This window comes from Nipponia nippon, unplaced genomic scaffold (assembly GCF_047370975.1).
Source record: "Nipponia nippon isolate SJK-2023a ecotype South Korea unplaced genomic scaffold, ASM4737097v1 scaffold_3, whole genome shotgun sequence".
NCBI classification, from domain to species: Eukaryota; Metazoa; Chordata; class Aves; order Pelecaniformes; family Threskiornithidae; genus Nipponia; species Nipponia nippon.
In genome coordinates this window covers 52,667,299-52,679,847 of record NW_028262347.1, presented here as the reverse complement: position 1 = coordinate 52,679,847, position 12,549 = coordinate 52,667,299, and the positions used below count along the sequence as shown (strand labels likewise).

The 12,549-nt window shown below is 46.7% G+C and overlaps 2 long non-coding RNA genes and 3 other non-coding genes across 5 annotated transcripts; 2 read left to right on the top strand and 3 right to left on the bottom strand.

Annotated features, from left to right (window-relative positions):
- Window positions 1-339: 339 nt before the first annotated feature.
- On the top strand, window positions 340-7,091 carry LOC148054599 (uncharacterized). The gene is made up of 3 exons (XR_015706338.1): window positions 340-480; window positions 5,229-5,365; window positions 6,962-7,091. It is a non-coding gene; the product is annotated as an uncharacterized LOC148054599 (long non-coding RNA).
- LOC148054600 (uncharacterized) lies at window positions 4,938-7,028 on the bottom strand. Its single transcript, XR_015706339.1, has 3 exons — window positions 6,937-7,028; window positions 5,497-5,556; window positions 4,938-5,046 (listed from the first exon to the last, which is right to left on the bottom strand). It is a non-coding gene; the product is annotated as an uncharacterized LOC148054600 (long non-coding RNA).
- Window positions 7,092-7,142: 51 nt separating the features above from the next.
- TRNAW-CCA (transfer RNA tryptophan (anticodon CCA)) lies at window positions 7,143-7,214 on the bottom strand. Its single transcript has one exon. It is a non-coding gene; the product is annotated as a tRNA-Trp (tRNA).
- Window positions 7,215-7,677: 463 nt separating this feature from the next.
- TRNAD-GUC (transfer RNA aspartic acid (anticodon GUC)) lies at window positions 7,678-7,749 on the top strand. Its single transcript has one exon. It is a non-coding gene; the product is annotated as a tRNA-Asp (tRNA).
- Window positions 7,750-7,880: 131 nt separating this feature from the next.
- TRNAD-GUC (transfer RNA aspartic acid (anticodon GUC)) lies at window positions 7,881-7,952 on the bottom strand. The gene has a single exon. It is a non-coding gene; the product is annotated as a tRNA-Asp (tRNA).
- Between the last annotated feature and the right edge of the window lie 4,597 nt (window positions 7,953-12,549).

Here is a 12,549-nt window from a genome sequence, read left to right as displayed (position 1 = left end):
TGCCCCCTCCTCCGCCCGCCGAGGCGGGGCCCTCGCAACGGCGCTTCTCCTTTTAACGCCACCGGCAAGGTCTTCTCGGCGTCCCCCCGCCGCCCTTTCCGCTGATAAGGAAGCGGCGGGCGGTTTTCCTCTGGCGGGAGCGCCCCGCGGGGGTGGCGGTTCAGGCCCGGCATCGTGGGGCGGGGGGATGGCGGCGGTTAAGGAGCTCCCCGTAACCTGCTGTGATCCCCGTGACCTGCCGTGACATCGCCACCGGCTCTGTCTCCGCCGCTGCGCCTCGGGCACCGGCTTCCCCGGCGCGATCAGCTCGCAGAGCTTGCGCGGGCTTTCCTTCAGTTTGCTGAGGCGGCTGCCTCGCAAATACGCTGACCGGAGTTTTCTCCCAGGGTAACCGAACTTGCTGCGACCGAGTGCCTCCCTTCACGGCATGCGTTAGCAGGCTTCAGAAGAAACCCAACTGCGAAATTGGTAGCTGATCTGGTAGTGTAACTGCTGCCGTTGTGATGGCTTAAACGTTAAATAAAAAAAAAAAAAAAAAAAAAGAATATCGCTTCTATAGTACTGCAAAATTTGAAAGGCGCATAGTCATTTTATTGAGCTGACTGCAAAAATTTCAGAAGCGTGTCCCTGCTCGGGAAGTAGGACTGAGTTTAAGACTGCGCGGTCTTTAAACAAACGAGTTAAATCTCTGTGTTTGCACGCTGCTTGCTGGGAACATACACTGCTAAAAATTTTCCTGTATTTTATGATGGGACAGTTTAATATTTTGATCTGGCTATCCTATGCTTTTGAGAACTGCGTTACAGTATCAGAGATATTAACGTGACTATTTTAATTTGCCCGTCAATCAGGGACATGAAACAGGATTGTAAGTGTTTGCACCCACTGCTCTTTATGTTCCAAAAAGAGTTTTAAATTGCTGTTGAGGAAAGGGATTTCCTCTGCTTTGATTTGCTCCATCACTGAAAATCGTGGCTGTCATTCCTGTTTACCTAGCCATTACCAGTGTATCGGCTCGATGAAGGTGCGGAGGGCTATTTTTGTGGAAGGTAATTTCGAAGCAAATCAAGAACCCACCCACAAAAAGCCTGATGCTTCCAACTGAGGAACTGGTGTGGTGTAACAAAGTAATTAATACAAGGGAGAAGCTTAGCTTGGGGAATTTACCTTGTAGTGCAAGTGGTGATGTGATGTGGCCATCATCTGCAGTTCATTACAATTTATATCTGAAAGTAGTTGGTTCTTGGTGTTGTATATACTTTACCTGTTCAGTTTGTTAGGCAATGGTGCTGAACGGTGGATAGAAACATCTTCCTTCCATTGATAGCATATGCATACAAAGCAAATATTCCTATGCCAATGTGGATTGGCTACCACGTGTAAGCCCAAATAGAACAAATCAGACGGTTCTGTTTATTTTTCAGCATATCTTACACAAAGTTTTTCCTGGAACTTGGGCATCACGTGACAAGTGTTTTGGAAATGCTTAAAGGAAACTGAATTCCTCTCCAAATTTGATAGTAATAATTTAAAGTGTAGATAGTGTGTTGTGCCTTGGAAAATAGATCCTTCACCCACCTTTAAGAATTTGCATCTTATTCAGATATGAAACCAGCTGCAGACAGACACAGCATACTTCAGAAAGGCAGCAGCAGAGAGATTCTCCAGCTATCATACTAATGTAAAAACTAACAACCTCAATTTGTATCAAGTAAAAAATGTTTTAAAGCAGTGTAAGGGGGAACTGGGTCTGGGAAATTTTAACCAGTTAACAGTGGAAATGCCATCTAAAAAATTGGTGCAGACACCATCTAACATCCCCATGGACAATAATATCATACTTCAGGCCTGAAGCTTGTTTTCTGTCACAGCTTCTTAGAGGAGCGCAGCCTCCATTTACAACCCATTGTACTGTTCAGAACTTGCAATACAGTTGGTGTTCGCTTTTCTTGTGAGTGACCCTTAGGAGTGGAAGGAACAAAAACTTGAGCTTGAAGTCAGTTTACACCTTTCAATATAAGTACCTTGATGCTAAGTCTGGTTTTAATGCATTAAGGGTAGCATGAAAAATGCAGTATGGTATGAAGTAGTAAATCACTACAAAATTACACTTTTGTGATACACTTGTGTGAACACTCCGAGCTCAGCTTTGGTCATAACAAATGGATGGGTTAGCTGGCTTTATCCTGGATCTGTATTTTTTGTCTTTTTGCTGTCAGGCAAAACTGGCATAGAAGCAGAAAGACAGCAGAAACTCAGCATCGTATGTTTTGGCTCATTGTTCAAAATCCAATATAGTGGTTGCGGAGCCACAGCCTCAGGTTGGCATTACTTACAGTTCATATTTACAGTCCACTTACGTTTTGAGAGTTATTCCCCCAACTATAGAAATATGTATTATCTTTCGTGAATGATTTTCTCCGTTACATTTTTATACTGACATAACTTCCTTGCATGGACACTGGGCTTTTACTGGCTTCCATTTAGCTGCTTCCAAAGTGACAAAAGCTAAAAAAGCATCATATAACACTTGAGTGTCACTCTATTTCAGAGCAGTAGACTTTTCTGGGAAGCAAAGTCCATAAAAAATCCTTGGCACAAAACTGTCCTTTATTCCCTGGCTCTACGCTTTTCATTGTTGCTCCTTGGGAACAACTGGCATTCTCCAGGCAAGGTAAAGACAGGGAAAGTAATATGAGAAAGCGCCAAAGTGTGCATATACAAAATGATTAACGCTGCAACCTGCAAACGTGCAATTATCACCGCAATTAGACCGTAATACAGCTGAGGATCTGCACCTTTATTGTTTTTTTTGTTTGAAGGAAAGAAAGCTTGCATTTTGTAGCCCAACGCAGCAGTCAAGGGGGATAAGGGAACAACGACCTCAGAAGATCTTTCTAATGTTTTTACAGGGAAAGAAAAACCACGAGGTGTCCATGTGCCTATTAGACTATTTGCATCTTAAAGGTTGGAGTACAAAACTGTTGTTTTGTCTTGCCTTCTGTGAAGCATTCCAGTACTTAAATGTTTATCCCTAACAGCAAGTTCTGGTTTTCAAAGACCAGAATACCTGCTTCTACCTGAGAAACAGGTAGTCACATTTCACCTCTTGTCAGTATAAACAGTAACAAAAGGAAAGTTTAGGAAAAAAGTGCAAATGGTGTGAGACCGTGGCCATTTTCAGTGGTTGAAAAACTGCTGTAAGCTTGTCTAAAAATGTGAAATATGCTGAAAGCAGAAGCCAAAAATCCTTCCTTTGTAGGACCCTCCCAAATGTCTGGAATTTGTTAGCTTTCCTTAAGTGTGTGGAAGAGCTTTTCAGTCATACAGTCGTCTTTGACGTGAAAACACTGAATGCCTTCTAAATTATCTCAGATTTCTAGCTTTGAGTTTCCCCAAGTTTAGGATTCCTAACTTCTAATGCCACCCATAAAAATGAGACAGGTAGTTTATGTTGCGCTACACTGAAAAAAATTACTTTTCTATATCTATGTGTTCAAAAAAGTATCCTAAATTCAGTGGAGAGTTTGGATAACATTGAATCCATAATGAAGTATAGATGTATGATTTGCATTCACATGTAATATTTGCCTCATAATACATAGTAAAATTGTGAAGGCTATAAATCCATTCATGGCAATGGCATTTAAGGAAGTGCTACAGTTGTGCCCTTGTCTTAGACTGAGCCGATCTGGAAATCTTCTTAGCTAAAGGAAATGTAAAAAACCTATATGAAGTATTAATTCAGTCTTGGTGCACAGTGAGTTTCAAACTACTACTCCCTCTCAGAAAGGCAATAGAAACTGGAAAGCGTTACTATAAATAAAATAAGCAGTTGCCTAATCATTATGGCACAGTGTAACTGTACTTTCTAGAATCACTCATCTCTTCACATTCTTGATTTAGAAAAATTAGGTGGCTTTTTAACTGCTCTAGCTTATCAGAAATGTCTTTTTAAGCATAATGCAAGTTGAAATGGCAAAGTGATAAGAAAAAAGCACGCTTCTAGAGCAATGCTCTTACAGAAAAAATTATATCTCCTGCTGAATTTGACAATGGGTGTAGTTTCACCAGGGGGACAGGCCAGGTGACTGGGCTCTCACTGGCACTCGCTGGGGAATGCTGCTGTATCTGTGTCGCCTGATGTGGCAAACAGAGGGGTGGTTGCCCTTGTTGTGAATACAGGGGAGCCCAGGCTGTGGGTGGTCTGTACGACTCTGTCCCCAGGCAGGGAAAAAAAAGGTGTACAACTTGAGTGGTACAACTGTTTTAAAACTTCTTGCCGCTGACATTGTGATAGACAAAGGCCGGTACCAACAAGGACTGAAAACAGAAGTAACTGACAGAAATTAAATGAAAAGGACAATTTACCAGGCAGTTTCCCACACCGAATCATTTCCAAACAAGAATTATTTGGATATCTATTTTTACCGTATACAGACAGAGATATTGCAGAAGCTATATTTACCATATGTAAGCTATTACTTCAGCTCCAAGATTTTTGAACCTTATGTGGATTTAAGTTATTGTTTGTACTTAGCTGGTAACAATTTCATAAGAAAAAACATCTGTGTTAAGAGATCAGTCAGGTTACAAAATTAAGTATTTAAAAGTTAGAAAGGGACAAAAGCACAGAAGCACATGTACTGTAGAAGTGCTGGTGAGAGATAAATACCCACCAGCATACTTGAGTGCCTTGGAATTAATGGAGTCAACTCCACAAAACAGCTGTGGAATTAAAAAGAATTATTATCGCCATTTTACGAACAGGAAATTGAGAGGGAGAGTTTGCACTTAGCTAAGGTGCATTTAATTATTTCATCTAGTTTTGAAACATCACTACATTATTTTGATTTAGGGACAGTAAGCTTTCCCTCCAAAGAACAAGTGACAAAAAATTTAACCGAACCACTGGTAGCTGTGGTTGCTGTTGAAAGGGATGATCCTGCTCTCTGTCCTGTCCCAGGCCATGCGTTCCTGACGCTTTCCTCGTGTTGGATCTAGTAGTTGTGCCGCCAGATCTGCCTGCTGAGCCAGCAGCTGCTCCTGCACAATTGCAAGACGTGAGCCAAGTGGAACGGGGGAAACACACAGGCGGGGATGGACAGGGCAGAGTGAGACTGACCATTTTGTGACAGCCTGCGCTCACGTTCCGTTAGGTGTATTAGTGTGAAACCACACCCTGAAAACTTCGACTCCTGTTAACAGATCTTCTGTATCGTCATTAGATGAACCCCTTACTGCAAGCCAGAGATGTTGTCTGGCAACAAGCTGGAAATGCTTAGAGCAGCGCACCTGCCTTGGCAGCGGTACCGGAATGCAAGCAGATTGCCACCGCTTCCTACATCCAGCTTCCTGATGGATGGTAAGGCGGGGACATAAGATATTTATGTATATATATATTATGTGGGACCAGGGAAACATCTAACAGATTATGCATCCGATAAAAAAAATGCATCCATCTAACAGATTATGCATCAAAAAAAAAGGACTAACCACATAAATGGAAGTTCAGTCAGCATAGCACGTGAGGCAGTCCTCCTCTTCGATTCACACCTGGTAGAATCATAGAAAATCTGAGTCAGCTGAAATACTGTGACCAGTTCTGGGTACTTAAAAATGCAACTCATTTGGAAAGGCTCCAGAGGCAAGCGACGCAAATAATCAGAGGCCCAGCAAACACCGTCCGTTACTCTAGAACAGCTATGGAGAGGCATAACGAATTTCAAATATGTAAGAAGTACCTATAAAAAGGAAGGGAATAAACTGTTCTCCAGTGCAATAGCACGAGGGCTGGATTTAAGTTACAGCAAAAGAGACATCAGGGTTAAACTACACATAGTGGCTTCGTAACTGTAAGGATAGCAAAGCACTGGAATAGAGCACTTAAGGAAGATGCAGAATTTCTGTATTTGAAAGGTTTTAAGGGTGTATGGAACAAATATTAGCCTGTAAAAAGAAAAATATTTATCTTAAAAAAACCCCATGTAATTTGATGACTCTGCTGGTTCTGGTTTCTAAGACTTCTGTATTCTCTTGATTTTCTGCCATAGTTTACAACACTAATAATCAATTCTGACAAACTTAGAATTGTATCTCTGGCATGTTTCTCTCTGTCCCTCAAATTCAGGCCCTTGACAAACTATTCTGTTTCCCTCCTAATTAAATTTCATTTAATTTGACATCTGTCAAATTTTCCAGTCCATCCAAATAACTAAAGTATTACTTCTAGGACTCATTTTCTCGTACCTAGATCAAAACTAAGTACTTGCTGTGCCTTTCTGCCTCCGGCACCTCAGCGTGGGGAAACGGCTACTCGGAGAAAACTCTTCTGTTCCACAGCCTGAACCCCCTGTCCTCTGAGGCGCCCGCCCGGCACCCCGCACCCCGCTCCCCGCACCCCGCTCCCCGCACCCCGCACCCTCCCCGCCGGGGTTTCCTTCGCCTTCAGGGCGCTCAACACCGCGTCCGTCCAAGCCCTCGGCTCCCCCGGACCGCTTGCTTCCCCTGCCTTTACTTCCACTCCTATTCACGCGAGCTTCTCTACTGCAAACAGGGTCTCCCTGCCATTTTTTGGGCCTCTGTCTCATTCAAAGTTATTCTTTCTATACACCTTTCTGACCTTTTCTCATCATTTCCACATAGTGGGTTGTCTTTGTAAAACCTAAAAGTAGATCTTTGACACCTTCTTGCCTTTTGTGTTCAAGCGTGATGTTAGAAAGCCCTCTCTACGCAAACACCCTGAACAAAGGCGCGTCCCCTTTATCCAGCGGGATCTCTGCGATTACTCCGACCCAGCGGTAACCCTGCGCCGCCCCGGGCCCCCCACGCCCGGCCTCGTTTCCTCCTTTCCTCTCCCCTCCCGGCTCTGCTGCGCCCCAGCACTTCCCCAAACCGCTGCTGCCCACATCTGAAAGCCAGATGCTTTCCAAACACCTGTTTCTTGTGTTTCTCTCCGCAGGCTGCCTCGTCGGTGGCACTGTTCAGACGGACCCCGTTTCATACTTCCGCTCTCCCTCTCAGGCTCAAGCAAAAAGAAGGGACCCTAACCTGTAGGGAAGGAAGGAAAAATTAACGTCCCTCCGTTTCCTCCGAGCTGAAGCCGCTGAAAGCGAGACAAAGGCAACAAAACGAAAAGGGAGTGACCCCGACGTGATTCGAACACGCAGCCTTCTGATCTGGAGTCAGACGCGCTACCGTTGCGCCACGAGGTCCTGCTGGGCAGCCTCAGCCACGGTGTTAGAACTCGCCCAGCGCCGGCCCCCGGCGGCGCCGCGCCGCGCCCGTCCCCAACGGACCGGACCGGGGGTTGGGGGGGGGGGGCGGGGGCAGGGGCAGCGCAGGCGAGGACCCTTCCCACCCGCTACGGCAACCGCACCAATTAAAACCCCACCCCCCGCGCCGGCCCCCGTCCGCCGCCACGGCTCCTTTTCCCGCCTTCCCGCGCAAGCAGGTTAACTCTCCCCACCCACACACCCGCTACTGGCCCCTGGCAGCAAGGGCCGAGCTTGCCTCCCGCGACACCGCCGCCGTACGCGGGCTCGTGGATCCCGGATCCCGCTTCCCGGAGATCGCCCCCTCCGCCCGGGCCCCTCCGTTACCATTGCCCGCCGGCGGGGAGGGGGTGCGTGGGATGGCCCATAAAGGCAGCCCCACGAAAACGGTTATTATGGCAGCTCCTCGTTAGTATAGTGGTGAGTATCCCCGCCTGTCACGCGGGAGACCGGGGTTCGATTCCCCGACGGGGAGACCACATGTTAACCTTTTTCCCTCCGGAAAGGCGCGGCGGGAGCCTTTTGCCGCCGGGAGCCCGCGGCCGGCCTCGGAGCTGCTCGCGCCGGGGAAGGCGGGAAAACAAAAAAGCGCGCTCACGCGCGCCTCTCCCCGTCGGGGAATCGAACCCCGGTCTCCCGCGTGACAGGCGGGGATACTCACCACTATACTAACGAGGAGCCGCGGGGGCCGCGGCCCTGCCCGCTGCTCCGCGGGGAGGGGGCCGGTGCCGGCCCCAGCTGCCCGGAGGCTCTCGGGGGCGACCTGAGCCCCCCGCGCCCTCCTTCCCGCCCTTCGCCGGGCCTCGGGCACGATGTGCAGAAGCCCAAGGGCGTGCGTTGTGTGCTGCAGGCCCGGCTCGTGTGCGCCTGGATCCTTGGGGACCTCGGGCGCTGCCGCGGGGAGGGAGCGGTGTGGCGGCCGCCCCTGCCGTCCCTCCCCCCTCAGCGACCTGCGCCCTCCGATCCGTGAAAACTGCGGTGCAAGGGAGCTGCGCGGCTGCAGGCGGTGCGGAGCAAAGCGGCGGCTCGGATGTCTTTGCGTTTGTATTTTTGCATCTCGTTCACGCAAGCCAGTTTCTTTTTACGGGAACCTGAGAAGCCCCGGAGTCAGCAGTCCTTGGGGTGAAGGGACTCGAGCACCTGCTTCTTGCCGACCTAAAAAGGGAACGAGAGAAATGGAAACCAATTACTTTGAGATTTGAGAGTAAAAGGCAGAAGGACACATACTGACCGTATGGCTTGGTGCTGACTCGGTCAGCAGTAACACGGCCGTAAGTTTGTACCGCAGTGACTTTAGACAGGAAACTGTATTTAATTTGCTAGCTTGTTAGATGAAGAATTAATGCCATACAATAAACAAGCGATTGGAACAAACGGTGTTCTCTTTTGTTGGTCTCTGCTACTGCTAATGTTTCTGTGGATAAAAGGACCCCAACTTAGCTTTTTCAGACAAGCATAGCTAAAGAACATAGCTAAAGAACAAACAGCAAATAGATTGCTGTTTGTATCGTCTACGTACAGAACATCTAAATATGAGTGACCTGTAAGCGAAGCACTTCTAAAAATTGGCCTACTCGTTTAAGCATTTGAATATAAACATGTGTTTCTCAGTGGATGCAACAGATTCAAATTTTGTCCTGACAAGTGACAAATAACAACTAAAGTCTCGTAAACAATTTCATTACTTTAGAGGTAGTGTAATGAGATGAACGGGTAGGGCCGTGATCAGGGGATAGGCTTTAAACCTCCCAGAGCGGGATCAAAACCCGTGTTGCTAGGCTGGTCTAAACCTGCTGTGCAGGTTGAAATTTCATTCAAAAGATGTTGATGGTTAACTTTAAGCTGGGAGACTTTCTGGTGGATGAAACGTTGCCTGTTTGCATTTTGTGGGACCACTCACACTTAGCTAATTTAACTTTTTGCCAGTCACTTCTCAGTTGCGTCTGTTCCTTGACCCCTGTGGCCAGGGAGCTGAGATGTGACCGCTTGCCTAAGTGGTGGTGCTTGCTGCAGTCAGACCTTCCTTAGCTGCTGCCCTTTCCCTCAGAGCTAGTTTTGCCTCAGGTTTCTGCACATCCTTGGGCTGTCTTCTCTTGGAACAGGACTTCTGCTATCTCCATAACATCTCTTGCAAATTTTTGGCGTTGCTAAGCACTTTCACAATACCGAAGCCAGGCTCACAATAAGTTGTGTAGACATTTTGTTGTGTTCTTCACTTTGTCCATGAGGGCAAAAGCAGATCTGGCTGGGAGTTCTGGACCTGCTGGAGATATGGGGAAAGCCTATGGTGTGACAGATTCTCGAAGCACCATTTTCAGTATCTCAGTACATTGCTAAGGGTGTTTTTATCAGAAAGCAACTAGTTTAGTAATGACAGTCCTTGGTTATGCCTCAACTCACTGCTCTGCCTCTGCACACCCACTCCCATTTTGGGACAGCTACTTCTGACTGCATCAGCCATCTTGTACATTCTCCACACCTTTTTCCCACCAGGGCAACCCTGAACCAAAAGTGCCAGCCAATGTGCTGGCTCATGCTCTTGCACAACCTCCTCCCACTCCCCCTTTGGCAGGGAGAGCAAGCGTATCTACTGAAAATACCTACTACGACCTGAGCTGGTGATGGCAATTCTTAAACAACCTTAAAGAAGGGTTAACCAGCTGTCCTGCTATGGTGAAAACAATGACCACCTTTGTTTTCTCAGTGAAGCCTATATGCATTTCTGAAGCCAGGCTTTCAAAGACATCATTGTGTACCCCAACCAAGAAGATGGTTTATCTGAAGCTGTCTAAGAAGGGTAGCAAGAAGAGACATTGAGGTATGAGTCAGCACAGCAAAAGTGCTGTTTTGAAGTGGATGGACTATTATAGGGCTGCAGTGACTCGCAGTTACAGATCAAATGCATTCCCTGTTGATTTGTCACAGAGACATGTAAGCACAAAGCAGAACAAGTATTAGGAACCAGTATCAGTGTTCCAAAATCTGTGAAGCATCTGCCTTCTCCTTAGGATTCACATACAGCTATTCCACGTGTCCAGTCCTAACGATCTTGTTCCATGCTTTCCTCATCATTGCACCAGCTTTGTGGTCAGCAGCCACTAAAGACCTCCTCCCTGGAGCAACAGCCATCTGCAAGAGGCCCTTTATGACCACAAGCAGGAGTAGGGCTGGGATCTAGTGCATCACTGTAACTGGAAGCTAGTTATCTCTCCTTCAGCTTGCTTAGCTGGAGCTCAGCTTGCAACTTGTCCAGTTGAGTTTTGAGATTCCACAACCTCTTTGCCACAACAGGTTGTCCACCCTCACTGTGAAGAATTTTTCTCTCCCTTATATCGACTTGGAATTTGCCGTGTTGCAACTTCATCAGTTGCCTTTTGTCATTTTGCTGTGCACTTCCAAGAAGAGTCCGGCTCCATCTTTTCTATTCCCTACCACTGGGTAGCTGAAGACAACAATTGTCCTGTAGCCTTCTCTTTTTCAGGCTCAACAAACCCAGCTCTCTCAGCATCTCCTTGTTTGCCACGTGCTCCAGCTCCCTATTCTTTTGGTGACCCTCCATTGGGCTCATTCTAGTTTGTTGATGTCTTTCTTGTATCGCAGTGCCCCAGACTGCACACAGCACTCCATAGGCAGTCTCACAAGTGCCAGATAGGGGTAAGGGCAGTAATCATTTCCCTTGATCTGCTGGCTATGCTGTTACTAATGCAGTAGTTACTAAAGCAACGATTAGCTTTCATTGCTATGACAGCAACTGCTCACTCAAGTCCATCCTTGTTCTTCACTGGCACCCCAGGACCTTTTCTGCAAAGCTGCTGTTTACCCAGTCAGCTTCTGGCTGTTGTATGGGTTTATTATATCCAAGGTGTGGGACTTTACATTTGCCTTCATTTAATTGGAAGACATTCGTGTTGGCCCATTTCTCCAGCCTTTCAAAGTCCAGCTGAATGACAGCCCTGCCTTTGAGTGTATCAGTCACATCCCTCAATTTGATGTCATCCACCTGTGTCACCTGCTGATACTTATTTGCCTTGACAAGGAACATATATTGATATTGGCATGTTGAGGTTCAGCACAGCTGATTGATATCCTTGGCAGCGTGATCTGGGATGGATCCATGCTATGGCAGCTATTCATACTCCTCCTGCCATGTAGAACTACCCATGCTTCTAGCACTCTGGTTGCTGAGGCGCGATGCTGAGGCCGTGGTTTCCTTTTGCAGATCGGAGATGCAAACTGTGAAGTGCAGCAGTGCTGCCTTGGAGGCACTGCCTGGTCCCACGGGCAGAAGGCTGGGCTGCACAAAGTATCCTCACAGTGCAGCTGCGCTGGCATCCCAGAGGCCATAAGCAGTGGATTTGACACAGTGCAATGCAGGATACCAGCAACGTGCTCATGGATCACACTGGTACAAAGTCAAGGTACTATCGCTAATTTGAAGAAGCCGCTTAAAATTTGGCCATGTTAACAATGTCTTGAACTAGATCAAGCCTCTTACACTAGGGCGTCTCTCAGTATAAACTGCATGTTGAACCATACTCTCAAAATGATGCCTTCTATTAAATATGTTAAGTTTTCTCTTTCACCTAAACAACTGTATTGATGACCATATTTTATACAAATAGGAAGCTATGTAATATTGTGATTACTTTCAATTTTCTTGAGGTAGCTTTTGGTTAACTTAAAATATATTCATACTTAAAAATATATCTGCTTCAGATGAGTCAAGGTGAGTACTGAGTGACACCTGCTCAGTGTCACCCCCAAAGCACTACAGCCTTCTGGAGAACTGCCCTGATACAGAAGAGTTACCTTCTGGGTTTTTGAAACCAGAGTCCATGAAGGAAGCTAGGAAAAGCAAACCAATTGTCATTGCGTTTAGATTTGTTGTACAGAATTCTATAAGCCCGTTAGAAAACTGTTAGGGGTCCACACTGAGGAAAATTTTAAAAGCTACAGAAGTGATTTTGCCTCTCCTGCAGTTTATGGAGTGATCTGGAAGGTGTCAGCAGGGGGAATATGCTAAGTGTAGGATGAAATGTTGTTAGGGCAGCTCCTCACACCAGCAGTTCCCTCCTAGCTGTAGTTGCCACAATGATCCAGGTGCCCTGAAAGAAATGAGGACAGTCCTCATTTTGTGATCAGTAAGTCAGGTCCTCATCTCCTTGCCAGACTGTAAAATGGCACAAGTCATTTCAGCCCAATGACTGTAATTTTATATTTGGGGGGGGGGGGGGGGGGGGGAGAGCCTTCTATAACTGCAGAAATTAATGCTTCT